Source organism: Pleurodeles waltl, chromosome 9 (genome assembly GCF_031143425.1).
Source record: "Pleurodeles waltl isolate 20211129_DDA chromosome 9, aPleWal1.hap1.20221129, whole genome shotgun sequence".
In the NCBI taxonomy this organism is placed as follows: domain Eukaryota; kingdom Metazoa; phylum Chordata; class Amphibia; order Caudata; family Salamandridae; genus Pleurodeles; species Pleurodeles waltl.
The window spans coordinates 522,787,981-522,804,144 of record NC_090448.1 but is presented as its reverse complement, the minus strand read 5'-3'; positions in this window follow the sequence as shown (position 1 = coordinate 522,804,144).

Sequence of the window (16,164 nt, the reverse complement as noted above, 5' to 3'; positions counted from 1 at the left end):
AAGACGGGCCTAAATGTTTCATAATAATGGCATGTCTGTTTCAGACAAACTCCCTTTTTAGGTCTGGCTTGACAGTACAGCTGTCTGAATTTCATTTTGACCAGTTATTTAACTTATTCTGAGAGTGGCCTTTGGCTTGGCTCCACCCAGATCAGAATTACCTTCTCACCTCATGCTATCAGGTTGCAATATATCATTCCTCCTTCCAAGATGTGCTTCTATCTGAATGCCTGAGGGTTTATTCTAAATATGTAGAACAAACCCAACTATGCTGTCTAAGATAATCAGAGCTTTTTCTCCTCAGTAAGCAATATTATTGGTACTTTTGCCAGCATTAGTAAATCTAGTAGGACAGGTTTAATGTGATAACATTTGTGCATAATATTAGAAAAAGTTTGGTGAACCCACCCAGGTTCAAGCAAAAGGATCAAAGTCAACCAATCAGTAAGCTGAATCATATTGGCAATCTAGCAGTATTTATTATAAATAAAACAAAAAATACCTTTGGATCACCACTGCTTTTCTGCTTATTGATTGGATACTTGTATCTGAAAAGTTGGATCATTATCCTTGAGCCTGGGTGGATTCACCAAACTTCTTCTAATACGAGGAACTTACCTGAGGAAAAGTGGTCCACACCTCACTTGGTGTTACACAGTCTTTTGAAAATGGACATATGCTAAATACTGTAGAAAAGATGTGTTGTACCATTGGAGCAACTTAGTTAACATTTGTGCATATAATGCTTGCAAACAGCTTTTAACAAAGCCTGTGTTTACGTTCATGGGTGTATTTAAGCTGGATCTGTGAGCTTTGCAAATGCTTGCTAGTTTTTATACACATTTTTCCAGAGTTTTTTCCAGGACAAGTTAATGAGAGAACTTTTAATTGCAAGAGCACCCTCTTTTTATGGTGTGCATGGATGTTGCTGTTCATGTTCTTATTGCCAAGTTCTTGCAGTCCATTTCCACCTTCAGAATATCCTAAAAGGTGCTCTGAGGTAGATGAATGATCTTGTTAATGATGTTTCTTTAAGCTGCTCATAGAACTGGGATGTGGCTGTTTACACTGTGTTTCTGCATTTAGGCAAGAATGCACCAAGCTTTGGCAGGGTATGCTTTTTTCTAAATGAATTCAAATGTTAAAGTTTGATTTTTTTTCAAAAAGCTGATTTTTCTTCTGGCAACTGTTTTAAGTTGCACTCTTTAACTTTCTTTTAAATTGCTATACATTGTTAAAGTCATAAATGTAATGTGATAGGAGTTTTATATGGATGTTATTTTAGTGAAATTCGAAATAAACTTAATTACCACTCACTAAGCAAAATTAGGATAGTAACATCCAATTTGATTTAATGGCAATGACTCTTATTTGCCTGTTCGGCAAGCATTTGACTTCCAGATACCTTTGGTGGAGGATGGTATACACTACACCCAACCATAAGATTGCCCCAATGAGAGATGCACTCTCCAGCATTCTTCCTTTTTTAGAGTCAATGGTGTTCACGTCTGGATCTTTTTGCCAATTTCTATGTAACAAGCTGAGAGACACTGCTTGAATACCATGACACTGGGCAACAAGTTTAACTTAGAACACCTGTGATCCTGGAGGCATCGGGGATGTTTTTTGAGACAGGGATGCATGCAAGATGGATTTGGCTGGGCATCAAGGTATAAGGGGAAGTAAAGACCATGAGAGAGGAGTGAAATGGAAACCTTGAGTGTGTGGTCATTGCTAAATAGTCTGTTTGTTTTTGGGTTGATACCTACAGGAAGTCACATTTGGTTATAGAGACATCCACTGGTATGTGCAGTGACTGGCAGGTGCAGGCAAGTGCTAAGTGCTTTATTGTCTTTATTTTGTATTCAAAAAACGGTTGCTAGTTACATATTCCATCTTTATGGGTTCTCGCCTGTTGCTCAAGCCCATAATTGAGGGATTAACCAATTACCAGTCATCACTGCCGGCTACAGCACTTCAATTTTGATTCACTTTTTCTTCTGAGGTCTGGCTCCCCAGTTTAAGCTTTGAGTGAGTAGCCTTAGGCCATTGCTCTGGGACAGTGCATTCACATCGAGGATCAGCCTAAAGGAATATGTTTGCCTTACTATGATGATATGGCTATGTGGGGACTGGGGCACCAGAGAGCCTGAGGCAAGATGGCTGCACATTTGTACAGCTCTGCCAGCCGGGCAACTGAATTCTTCCAAAATCCTGCCATCCACCTTGAACACCGTGGTGAACCGCTCACATAGCAGCTAACTTGATTAGAGCTGCCTGCCGCCCGAGTTCTGCAGCTCTGGGATACCTGTTGCATGATGAGAATGGTGGAGGAGAGCTGAGGGGGCCGCGTGGGTGCTATGAGTTTGGGCCTGCTAGGTGCGGCATCCTGTCTCGGCCTGCTTGGGGTGAGGAGCTGCAAGTGCTCCATGGCATTTAACTGAGGCCCTGACAGAGTGAGGAGGCGGCTGTGTGGGCAGAGGTGAGGAGAGGCCTCAGGTGAATGTGGCTCCGGCAACTAGAGCCGCTGCTGTGGTAGGAGGCGCGGCGGTTCGCGACTAATCTTCTGCCACTGCAAGAAGCTGTGTGGCTGAAGCACTGCACATACAAAGCCCGGGAAACAAAGATCGACCAGTGGCAATCAAGGAAGCAACAATCGAAGAGCCCCGAGGTGAACCTGCGAAGTGAGAAGATGAGGGCCCTGAATACTAACAAGGTCAAGTAAACTGTGATAGACCCCACTGCGAGTTGACCACAACAGGCTCAAGAGGTGGGCCCAAAACGTAGACGCTCGATCGGGCGACCCCACACCCTGGGGACAAAAGTGAAAGAAGCAGAGGTCTGACATTGTGCTGTGCAGTCCCTATTGTTCACTTCCCCGAAAGGAATGGAGGATCTGGCGTAGAGAATACTACACACGGACTGGTGCGTGGAGCAGACCACTGCAGTCCTTAGTTTCATAGAGCGGTCCCCGGGGAGTTTGGGGCCTGGTCTGCTGTGGCTCCTGAGTAGACATTAGCTGGGCACATTTGGCTGAGGTGAGGAAATGAGATGGCAAAATAGGTTATCCTATAATCTATTAACAATAAAATTATACATACTAAATACACTGGATACACACGAACATTGCAAGAGATTAAGTCCATATATAATCCTGTAGTCTCTGAAGCTGCTTTAGAACTCGGGATCCTGTCCCTAATACTTGTGTCTTCAAAAACACTGTTTGACCCCTTAACACCTCCATTCCTTTTCACCTCATTGCACATTGTCACTGTCCTTATTTTTCAACACTTACCATTCTGACAATTTTAACATGTTACCTTTCACTTTTGTAATTTCCTTTGGATCAGAAAACATAGAGACACCTTTCCTCACCATTTTCCCTGTGCACACTCTCACCATCATGCCTTCCTCAAATTTTTTGTTACTCCTCTTTACTTTTTCACTGTGCCATTGTTTATATGTGGCCTGATATTTTCCCACATTCAATTTTAATTTCTCATAATCCACATCTTGGCTCTCCGACGAGCCACCCATGCAGGTACAGGTACTGTGAAAGGTACTCTTCATTTCAATAAGCGGAATGGTGTTTCTCCAGTGGCATAGTGTGGCATAGTTCTGTAACTCCACAACATGTCCTTCACTTGTTTCCTCCAACACAGATTACTCAATATGGTCAAGTGTATGCTTTCACCTAACACTCGACTGAAGCGTTCAACAAAGCACTTTCCTCTAGAATGATATACAGGGGTTCTACAATGTTTGATTCCTGATTTCCTTAAAAAATCATCACGTTCCTCAGATACAAATTGCAGGCAATTGTCTGAAATTACCTCCGCAGGACAGCCCTCTCTGCAAAGTATTTCCTGACAAAGTATAATTATATTCCTTGTTCTCTCATGAACGTCATTGTCGGCCATTTTGAAAAATAACATATCATCACCACTGGGTACTTATCACTTACCTGCAAATAATCAAAGGACCCTCATATATCAATGGCAACCTTTTCACATGCTTGTTTGGGTAATGTTACTGGATTTATAGTCGATTCTTGTAACATGTGGGATTTGTCACTATAAATGCATAGAATACAATCCCTGAAAGACCTTTCTATTTCGATGTCCAAATATTCTACTTCATTCACATAAAATTTGCACTTTTCCAAGCTGGTAGTGATACCAGCTCTTTCCAATCTCTCCAACATGTGAGAAGCTGGCCTGGTGTGTAGTGGGTACCAGACGTACTTACACCTTATACCAGGTCCAGTGATCCACCTTGGTGATATGTAGGCAGTGTCTAGCAGCTTAGGATGCCTAGGGGGTCGCTGTAGCAGAGCAGCCAAGGCTGAACTAGGAGACATGCAAAGCTCTTGCAATACCACTATAGCCACACAGTACTTATACACAATAAAAGACATACTCAGTGTTACCAAAAATAAAGGTACTTTATTTTAGTTACACAAGACCAAAAATATCTTAGTGGCAATACTCCTTCTGGAGGTAAGTATTATACACAATATATACACTAGTAACGGAAATCAGGTAAGTAAATAGTCATAGAATAGTGCAAACAGTGAAAAACACAATAAATTGAAATGGGCCTAGGGGCAACACAAGCCATATACTAAAATAGTGGAATGCGAAAGTCGGATTCCCTCCTAGGCAAGTGTAGTGTGTAGAGGGGTGCTGGGAGTGTAAGAAAGCACCAAAGGTACGTAAAGTACCCCACTCCAGAGCCCAGGAAAACCGGAGTGAAGTACAGCAAGTTTCCTCAGAACGCACTAGAAGTTGTGGTAAAGGATTATGTAAGAACCAAGCAAGACTGCAAGGAACCAATGGTGGATTCCTGGACCTGAAGACCTGAGGAGAGAGGAGGCCAAGTCCAGAAGTCGATAAAGAGTCCTGGAAGAACAGGAGCCCCTGCCAACCTAGATGAAGGTGCAAAAATGGATTTTCCTGTTGGAAGAAGAATAGAGAAATGGACCAGAGAAGATAGCTGAGGGTTCCTGCTTGGTGCAAGAGATGTCCCACGTCGAGTCGTTGGATACAGGCTATTTGCGTTGCTGGGATCCGCCAACAAGCCTTGGTTCACACAAGAATGCGTTTTGCGTCAAAGAGGAGGTGCCTGGACCCAGGAGGGACTTGGGGGTCTCAACTCAGACTGAGGAGACAGAGGGAGCTCTCAGCCGTTCAGAGAGCCCTCAGAAGACTAGACAGCACCCGTGGGAGTCCCAGGACACGGGGCAAAGGAGTTGCAAAGTGCGGTTGTTGCAATACTAAACAGAGGGATCCCATGCCGCTTTACAACACTTCAGGGAGCTGAGCATCACAGGATGGAGTGCTGGGGACATGAGCTACATTTGGAAGAAGTGCACAGAAATCCAAGGAACTACAGAGGACGAGATGCAAAGGGGTACTGTCTGGCACGGGGAGGCAAGCCCCTACCTTCACCAAATTTGGACAACTGGACCTTTGGACAGTCAGGATCTCTTCGGTCCACCACCTGTGTTCCAGGGATCATGCTCGTCGACAGGAGAGGAGTCCCAGAGTACCGGTCGTCGTTGCAGAGAGGTGCCTGCTGAAGCAGGGAAGTGACTCCGTCACTCCACAGGAGATTCCTTCGGTTCTCCTGGTGCAGGGTGAAGACAGCCAGTCCTCAGAGCGTGCACAACCTGGAAACTGTTGCAGCTGCTGGCTGGAGCTGAAGTTGCAGGTCACAGTAGCCTTCCTGGATACTTTGTTGCAGTTACAGTGGTTCCTGGAGCAGTCTGAGGTTGAAGCTGAAGCAGAGGATGCAGTGGAGTCCTGGCGGAGTCCTGCAAACCGATTCTGAGGAAACACCTAGAGGTGAGACCCTAAATAGCTCTGAGAGGGGGATTGGCTACCTACCCAGGTAAGCACCTATCAGGTGGGGTCTCTGACGTCACCTGTTGGCACTGGCCATTCAGATGCTCCCAGAGGGTCCTCACACCTTGAAGTCTAAGATGGCTAACACCAGGGACACTCTGGAGAAGCTCTGGGCACCACCCTTGGGGTGGTGATGGACAGGGGAGTGATCACTCCACTTTCCTTTGTCCGGTTTCCTGCCACAGCAGGGACTGGGGGTCCCTGAACCAGTGTAGACTTGATTATGCAAGGAGGGCACCCGTTGTGCCCTTCAAAGCATTTCCAGAGGCTCTGGGAGGATACCCCTCCAATGCCTGTAACACCTATTTCCAATGCGAGAGGGTGTAACACCCCTCTCCTAAAGGAAATGCATTGCTCTGCCTTCCTGGGATTGAGCTGCTCAATCCCCAGGAGGGCAGAATCCTGTCTGTGAGGTGGCAGCAGCTGGGGCCGCAGTGGAAACCTCAGAGAGCTGGTTTGGCAGTACTGGGGCCTATGGTGGAGTCCCCAGGGTACCTGGAATTGGCCCCCCAATACCAAATTTGGATTGGGGGTTCAATTTCACAATCTTAGAGTTACCATTGTGAAGCTACATTTATGTATTGACATAAATGTAGTGCACACTTATAATGGTGTCCCCACACTCACGAAGTCTGGGAAATTGGTCCTGGGTCGTAGGGGCACATTTGCTAGTGCAAGGGTGCCCTCACACACAGTAACTTTGCACCTAGCCTTCAGTAACTGAAGGTTAGACATATAGGTGACTTATAAGTTACCTGGTCCAGTGAAAATGGCTGTGAAATAGTGTGTGCACCATTTCACTCAGGCTGCAGTGGCAGTCCTGAAGGAGTGTTTGTGTGAGTTCCTTATGGGTGGCAAAAGAAATGCGGCAGCCCATAAGGATCTCCTGGAACCCCAATGCCCTGGCAACCTAGGTACCATATACTAGGGACCTGTAAGGGTGATCCAGTTTGCCAATCTGAATTGGAATATAGAGGCACTAAACTATAGTGACAAATTTGGTAAACAGAGAGAGCATAAGCGCTGGTGTTCTGGTTAGTAGAATTCCAGTGACACAGTCAAGCATACTGACAACACACTAAAACACACTGACATATAGTCCACAAACTATGAGCACTGGGGTCCTGACTAGCAGGATCCTAGTGAGACAGTCAAAACAAACGGACAAACACTGAGAAACAGGCCAACATGGAGGTAACCATGCTATAAGAAATCCACCTTCCTACACAACAGTTCCCTTAAAATGTAATCATGTTGTACATTCTCACCCCAAATCAACACATCATCCGGGAAGACTAAAACCTTCTTCAAACCTTCCAAAATCATTTGCATGACCCTTTGAAAAACAGCTGCAGCTAAGGCCAAAACGAAGGGCATGTGAACAAATAGCTGTGCCCCTTCTGGTGTTATGAAATATGTCAATTGCCTTGATTCCTTATGTAAGCATATCTGATAGCATGCATTGGGCAAGTCTAAAGTAGTGAAATATTTCCCATTCTTCACGCTTGCTAACATCTCATTTATACATGGAAGGGGATGGCAATCTATCAAAATGCAACAATTCAAATTTTTTAAATCCACACACATGCAGATCTTTCTGTTAGGTTTCTTTGTGATAACAATCGGACTTAACTAATCAGACGTCTTAATGGGTTCAATTACTTTCTCATCACATAGGCCCTAATTGCGAGTTTGGCAGTCCTTTGACCGCCATGTTGGCGGCGGAAGTCATACCGGCAATGGCCCAGGGGTGAAGACCGCCAAATTATGACCATGACGGTGTTCTCAACAGAACACAGCCAAACCACTGCCAGTACCACCAGTGTGGACCGGCCGCTGCAGAAGAGGGTAGACACCTTCAGACCGGCGGACACATTACGAGGCTGCACACTGTCAGGCTTTCCACTGCGGTTGCACTGCCACTAAAACCCCGGCAAAAACGAACTCTATGAAAGGAAACACTAACGTTCAGGAACACATACCTGTCCGGAGCCACCATGGAACCAGAACATGAAGTCCTCCCACTTCTCGCACAATGACTCTTGAACCAGTGACGGCAACGAAGACAACAACCATAAGTACACACACCTAGCACACACTGAAGAGAAAGGCATTAGTACACACACACACACACATCTGGGATGGGTTGTGATGGAGACACACACATGTAACTACAAACCCATCCAAACACACACGCACCTGATTACACACATGCACACACATACTACACACACGCACACCCAAACTACATACTACGGGCAAAAACACACATGGCATACACGTACTAACCTGCACACACACAGCACCGTCACTGTCTAACACAATCATACACAACACCGCCGACTCACACAACAACATCACAACTGCAACTACACAAATGCTTTGCAAACTAACTGCACACCTCCACATGACAACATATACATAAAACAATACATAACAACACAACACAACCAATCAACACTATCACACTGCCCTACAACTAACCATTTGTCACACCACTCCTACACCACACACAACGCATATGACATGGGCAACACCACACAAATGGACGCACACACAACAGCCACACAAGGGCACACAACACCACCATTACACATGCCAACACAAACTATACACTATTTGGCTACACACATGGATGTACCAAATACAAACATAGTCAACACACAAAACACAACAATGTCAGCGGGACTAATGCCTAGGCCACACACACACATGCAGCCTAGTCACAACAGCTAGCACAACCAACACACAAACACATCTCACACACACAAACCAAAGCCCACGAACACTAAACAGCCATGTAGAAAGGAAGTCAGGACAAGTATGTTACTATCAAATCCAACACCAGGTTAGGCAAGATGTATTAAAGTAGTCAGCGAATAACTAAAAATTTATACAAATAGAAGGCCATTGGCCAGTCCAAAGTCTCAGGCGCCCAAGGCACAAATGGCACCTCACTGTGCCCCTATTTGACTCCTGACTGCAAAATGACCTCCAAAGGGTAGGGGCATCAAGGTGGCAGAGAGGCACCTCAGGGATTGGGAGTGGAGGTGGGGGTTTGGGCATGGGCTTGGATGGGGGTCCTTGACTTGGGCTTGAGAGGGGGGTCCTTGGGCTTGGGCTTGGGATGGTGGTCCTTAGGCCTGGGTTTGGGAGGGGTAGACTTCTTGGCAGGGAGAGGGGCATGGGCACTAGCAGGGGGTGCAGGGGAGGATTTGGAGGTGGAAGGGCTGGACTTGGGCAGGGACACAGAGTGCTTAGGGGGTCTCACGGGGTGGGAGAGGGGTAGGGAGCAGGGAAAACTCAGAGAGGAAATGCTTTAGAGACACATGGGGGCAGTCATGGCAAAAGGGGTTGGGAGTGGAGAGAGAGGGAGTGTTTGTCAGATGTGTAGGTGTGGATGTCTTGGGTGCAGGTGTGTGTGTGTGGAATGCTTGTGAGTGCTGGGTGTCTGTTTAGTGGGTGAGTGCAGGTGTTTAGGTGTTTTGGGATGAAGGGGAGGAGGTGCTGGGAGATGCTGTGGTGGATGGGTGACTGTCTGTTGGGGTGGTGTCTGAAGGTATGGTACATGTGTTGCATCTGGTGGTGTTGGTCGTTGTGGTGGATGCAGATGTGGTGACTGAGTTGGATGTCTGCAGGTCTGCTATTGTGCTGACTGTGGGTAAGATGGAACTTGTGGCTAGATCCGTGCATGATGGTGTGGTGGTTGCAGGTGTGTCTTGTATAGTGTTTGTGAGGGAAGGGATGACGGAGGAGTCAGTGCAGGGAGTGGATGTTGGTGTGTCTGCAGGTGGGTGTTGCTTTTGTACATGCCAGTGGTGGGTCTTGTGATGCTTGTGTTTGTCGGAGCTACCCTTGTCTGTTGAGGTGGATGCATGCCTGTGTGTTCGTGTGCTTTGAATGGGTATGGGGAGAGGGGTCTGGGATTGGGAAGAGGTAGTGGGAGGGGGGGCAGGAGACAAAGGGACACTGGCTGTTGTCAGAATGGAGGCCGGAGCCTCAAATGAATCTCTGTAGGCCAGCCATGGCACAGTGAATGCCCTTCAGGAATGCATTGCTCTGTTGGACTTGAGCTGCCAGTCCCTGGATGGCATTCATGATGGTCGACTGACCCACAGAGATGGACCTCAGCAGGTCCATAACCTCCTCACTGAGGGTAGCAGGACTGACTGAGGCAGGGACAGAGGTGGCTGCGGCAAAGGAGACGCCCATCCTCCTGGCTGAGTGGGCACGGGCAACAGGGTGGGAAGCCACAGGGAAGGCGTGCTAGTAAGGGGGGTGACGGACAAAGAGGGATCTGGGGTGGTCCCAGATGGGTCCGCCACCACCAGGAAGTGTCCACTGAAGGAGGATTTCGAGGATTAGGTGTTTGATCCGGTTTCCCCTGGGGCACTGCCCTCTCCCTCCGTCCCACTGGGTACCTCTGTGTTACTGGTGCCAGCTTCCTGGGTCCCGTCAGCTGCTACTTTCCCCACTCGACTGTGCCCCTTCTCCTTCGCAGATGATGCTGATGTACACAAGGAGAGAGTGAGAGGGTTGGAATGAGAGAGAGAGAGACAGAGAGAGACAGAGAGAGAAAGAGGGGCAAAATGGTTAACATATACCTCCCATTGACACACCTACACATGTACATCTGTCACAATACATATCATGGCTAGGCCATCACATTTGCCAAAACACATTACCTACATCCTGTCATAACATGTCACTACTACCCACACCTGACTGCTAACCTTCAAATGTACAGCAATACCCAAGTAGGACTGCACTACTAGACTCATCCCCAAGAAGCCAACCAAAGCCCTTTAGCTGGCATAGCATGCCCTGGATGCAGTAGCAATAATATTCCTGTGTACACATATACACATCTTATCTCTCCATACCCCTTTCACCCATCGGATGTGCAGGTGATTAGACACAACACATCAGGCCTCTACAGTCACTGCACCTGATTAGTCCATGTACTTAATAACATGTCCATTACAGTGACAACAACTCCACTCCAGACCACACATCACCTACCTGTCATTTTAAATGTCTACCCACTCAGTATACTGGTGCCATCATGGAGGAGAACTCAGATTTAGCCAATACTAGTCAGACACCCGAACAGTTCACATCTGATGTGTACTATGTGAATCTGTGGTATAGCCATGTGAGTAGGCAGACCCTATCGCAGAGCCAGGGCATGTGACACACAACACATAAATCACTACCCAGCATACTGCTTAGTGCATCTACAATGGGCCATGTACCACATGTAAAACAACCTAACACATCCACTGAGTGCACTGTCATAACAGATGTACGTCTGGAACACACATACCACATAATGGACCACTTCCAAGACCACCACATATGCAGGTACACCAGTTGGACTCCGTACCATGACAAGTCCAGTCTCACACACATCATTCCACAAATGGCAACACCTGTCACTGAGCCCAGACAGCACACATCTCAGGAGGTATACATTAGCATGCATTAGGCACACATGGAAAAACGCCACTGCCAGTTTACCAAATACACATCCCCCTACCACATAAGCAGCATGAGGAGACTGAATACAAATGTTCCTGCGCACCAACACGCCATGTGTCATGCAGTATCCAACCACTCGTAATCTGCCATTACTTAATAGCCAAGGCAAGCTGTAATAGTCACAGGCCATCAGATGTGCCCCCAACTATCCATGACGACATGATGTGGGCAGTCAGTCAGCAATGAAGCATGGGACTTGCTAGGACTTTGTCCTACATGCTATATACACACCATGGTGATAAATAAGGGATATCCTAGGGCACTTATCACCTCCAGTACCAATCCATAGGTTGGAAGGCCACATCCCCATAAGTATAGCTCCTAGGAATGCATTATCATATTTCATCAATTTGACATGTTACAGTATCGCATGTTGGCTACCTACACATACCCTACAGTTAGGAGATCACCTATATATTTACCTAGTATGCTATCAGGCCAATACTCATGACCCATGAAGGCCAGTTCTGTGGTGGAACTGTAATGGCAGCCCCACAATTTGTCAATACCATTGCCAGTGCATGATTAATACTGTCCCAGTGATATCAGGAGAGTGACACACTTGCATATACAGGCTAGGCTACACAGATGGGAGTTGAATGACATCTCAGAGTCGCTAATGCAGTTGTCTGGAATTGCTCATACACAGTGCTTAGGGTGATACAAACACTCACATCAGTTGTATGGCCAGGATGGAGCCACATATGTGCCTATGACATTAGTGCATCTCCACATTACAGACATGGAGAGGTATGGAAATGGGAGATGTACATCCACTGACAGTAAAGCATGGAGACACATTTAAAAAATATACTCTGCCAGGGTGCCTAGTACCCATTTACAATTCTTGATACACATGTAGCATTAATTTCAATGCACTTTGTCTGCAGTGACGCACCCAATCCCATTTAATGCCAGCCAAGTCCCATGATGCAGTCAACACTCACCCCCTTGTGGCTGCTGTGCTACCCTCAAATGCCCATCCACCTCAGCGTAGGCCACTGCCAATATGTGGGCCATTAGTGGGGTCAGGGTTCAACGGGCACCCCTCCCTAGTTGGGAGGACATCCCCAGCTGGGCCTCTGCAGTCTTCAGGGCCCACTGTCTCAGGTCCTCCCACCACTTTTGACAATGGGTGCTCTACAGGGCATGGCCCCCATGGTCCGCACTTGCTTGGCGATGGCACGCCAGATCCACTTCTGATGGCGTTGACCTGCATGGGTGACACAGACAGAATGAGAAAGTCATGTAGACTGGCACCATACCAACAGCAGAGGACTATAAACAGAAGACCCACCAAATGGCCACACATACCCATCCTGACGGTTTACATGTACATGCCCCCTGCATGCATGTACTCCCTGACCGGAACACATACGCCATTCTCCCTCAAATACACCCCAATCACACATGACTATTGAATTAGGCTCACCTGTTCCTCTGGTGCCCCATACAGCTGTCCATGCTTTTCCAGCTCATTTTGGGTGAAGGCTCAGGCCCTATTACCTGCAGGATGTTGCATGATGGCTGTCAGAGACAGTACACAGCACCTCAGCTCATGGAGGTCTTGCTTGCAAGAGCGTCAGGAGTCAAGTGAGCAAGGCTGCAGAAAATGGCGGTCATGGTTGCCGCGTACACGACCGTCACTGCTGGCGGTGATTGCCGTTAGCTCCCCCATAGGCAGCAATGTTACCCAAAGAGAAGTTGCACAGCAGTTGCGACAACTTACCACCATGATGACATATGCCGGCAGACTTAGGTCACTTCCTTCTGTCAAGTGCTGCAGGACAGGCGGCTGCCATTTTAATGCTTATATCATGCTTTGATGCACAAAAATAAGTGCACCATACACTTTTTCACGTGAATGCGAAGTAGGCCTATGTTGTGGCATTATGGTTTGGCTTATACATGTGTCATGCATGACACAGTGGACTTATATTGCTGCTTGTCATATGACGTGCATGTCCAGATACAGGTTGGCTAAGAGGCGGTGTAACCATATAGCTAATTAACATGACTACATACATGCTCAGTGCAGGACAGCTCAGTGTACCACATATGGGACCCGACATATGTGATGTATGTCAGAAACTATTCATTAGGGGCAGAAATGCGCAGCAAGGATGGAACCCATGCCGATTCAGCATGGACAATATAGTATGTGTCAGCAGTGTGCGGCATGTCTACAGTGTTAAGTGTGTGTGATAATGATATGTTCTGCTAACGTGTCGAGTGCATATCACATTGCACATTCTCTCCTCTCTATCTTAGATACCCTGTCATGAGAATATTGAGACATGCACCAGTGTACTGTCCACCAGTGGTCCTTGCAACCCTGGAGGAGAGGCAGATCATTCAGACCTATCGTCTCAATCGTCAGACCATCATGGATCTATGTACCCAGTTGAAGTCTGATCTATTGCCTGCCATACGTAGTCCCTATGCCATCCCTCCCACAGTTCAAGTTCTGTCAGTGCTACACTTTCTTTCCACAGGCTCCTTTCAAATTACAGTGGGCTTGGCAGCAGGCATGTAACAGCCCATGTTCAGTCTGGTGTTGAAGGATGTACTGTGTGCTTTATTGAAACACATGGACAGCTACATCAGGTTCCCCCAACAAGGGGATTTGGCCTATGTGAAGGCAGACTTCTATGAAGTGGGACACATCACTCATGTGACAGGGCCATAGATGGCGCCCACATAGCCTTGGTCCCTCCCAGTGCCAATGAACAGGTGAATAGGGACAGGAAAAACTACCAGTCCATCAATGTTCGGGTGGTGTGTGTGGCAGACCAATACATCTCCCAAGTGACAGCCAAGGTTCCTGGATCTGTGCATGACTCCTACATTTAGAGGAATAGCAATGTCCCCCACATGATGGCATGACTACAGGGAGAGTGGGGTTGGTTCATTGGTATGTATGCATTTGGATGTGTGTCTTGGTTATGGCACCTGTCATCACATTATTCCCTGTGGCTGTACCTGTATTGTAACAGGTCCTACCTCTGCGCACACCGGTGACTCTGGCTATCCTAAGCTTCCCTGGCTGTTAACACCAGTGAGGTACCCATCCACTGAAGGGGAACTCTGTTTCAATAAGGCCCTCAGCAGGACGAGGCATGTAATAGAAAGGACATTTGGCCTCCTGAAGGCCAGATTGAGGTGCCTGCACGTCTCTTGAGGTACCCTCCTCTACACTTCCCAAAAGGTATGCCAGATCATAGATGCCTGCTGCATACTCCATAGTAGTGGAAAGTGATGAGGAGGTAGATGAGGAAGGTGCAGCTGACTCTAGGGCTGAGCTCAACAATCAGTACTTTCAGTAATATTCAGTTATGCTGTGTGTGTATTTGCATGTGTACTAGTTCAACATAGTTTGCTGTCAATGGTCCTCCTGATTTGGATTATCAGTGGTGGTGTAATGTATTCCTATCCCTATGTATGTGTTGTGAGAGGCGACTGAATGCATGTAAGGTGCTGATTGAAAATGTATCATCTCTACCATGTGTACACTCTGCAGGTTGCATGATTCACATCTCCTATGGACAAGCCTGTATTGTGCTATGTGTCCTGCATTCTCCTGTTCTCATGTCATTCCAGTGAGTGACTAGGTACTGTTAATCTTTGGCTCTCCTACCTATTGCTTGTGCCATTCATGTTCATTAGCCTTTGGTTACTGTTCACAAAGTAGAGTTTAGTCCATGACAGATGCCAGCTACAGTAGATTGTGATGTATTACCTGAGACTGGTGATGTAGAAGGGATATCTGTAATACCGTGTTTAGATGGCTATCTACACTGGACACAACAACTATGACATGCATATGTGCTTTGTTTGGTACCATGCCTACTATCCTGATGGTAGTCTCTGTCATGGTCTTTTTTCAGGTTGGATAAGTGGACATACTCTGGTATTTGGTTGTAATAGTGACTCCCTTACATCTACCCTGGGACATTTTTGTTGTACTGTATCTCCTTCAGAGGATGCCTCCCTCTGCAGTCTATTACACCACCTGTTGGATGAGGAGGCATGCCCACATAACATTTTGCAGACCAAACATTTGTATATGTACAAATATATGCACAAATGCAGTAGCTGTGATCTATAGTGTTTATTGTGCATACAGTGGCAAACAGGTGATGAGTGGGGTCATGGTAGGTGGAATCCTCTAAGTAAGTGGCACAGCTGTAGGTAGCACAGGTCCAGTGTCCTTTGGAAAATGGAGTAAATCATTGAACAGTCAACAGGGTGTCTCAGTGGCACACAAGGGAGAGTAATCAGGAGAGGGTCATTTCCTGGCAGTGGGTTTAGTCTTGGCAGCTGCTCCAGCTGGATGTCTGGATGGATGTCCATATTTGCCGGGAGGGGTGTTCTTCAGCTACAGAAGGAGGGATGCCTGAGGCCTGTGGTTACCCTGGCAGGGTCTCCATTCCGCTAGCAGCCGCAGATGTTGAAGGCTCCGAAGTGATGTGGCTAGGGGAAGGGGCCTGCTGGTGAGTGCAGGAAGCATGCAGGGTGGTGGTGAGGTCCCTGAGCACCCCTGCAATGGAAGCCATGGTGGCATTGTGGACCTGCCACTGCTGCATGACCTGCTGGTGGTATTCCCTCTGCTGCACCTGCATTTTCAGATTCGCACCGATCCGAGGACCACCCTCAGAGGATCCCTCATCTACCGTCCTCCCGGGCCACGCGCCCCTTTCAGCGACGCCATCGCCGA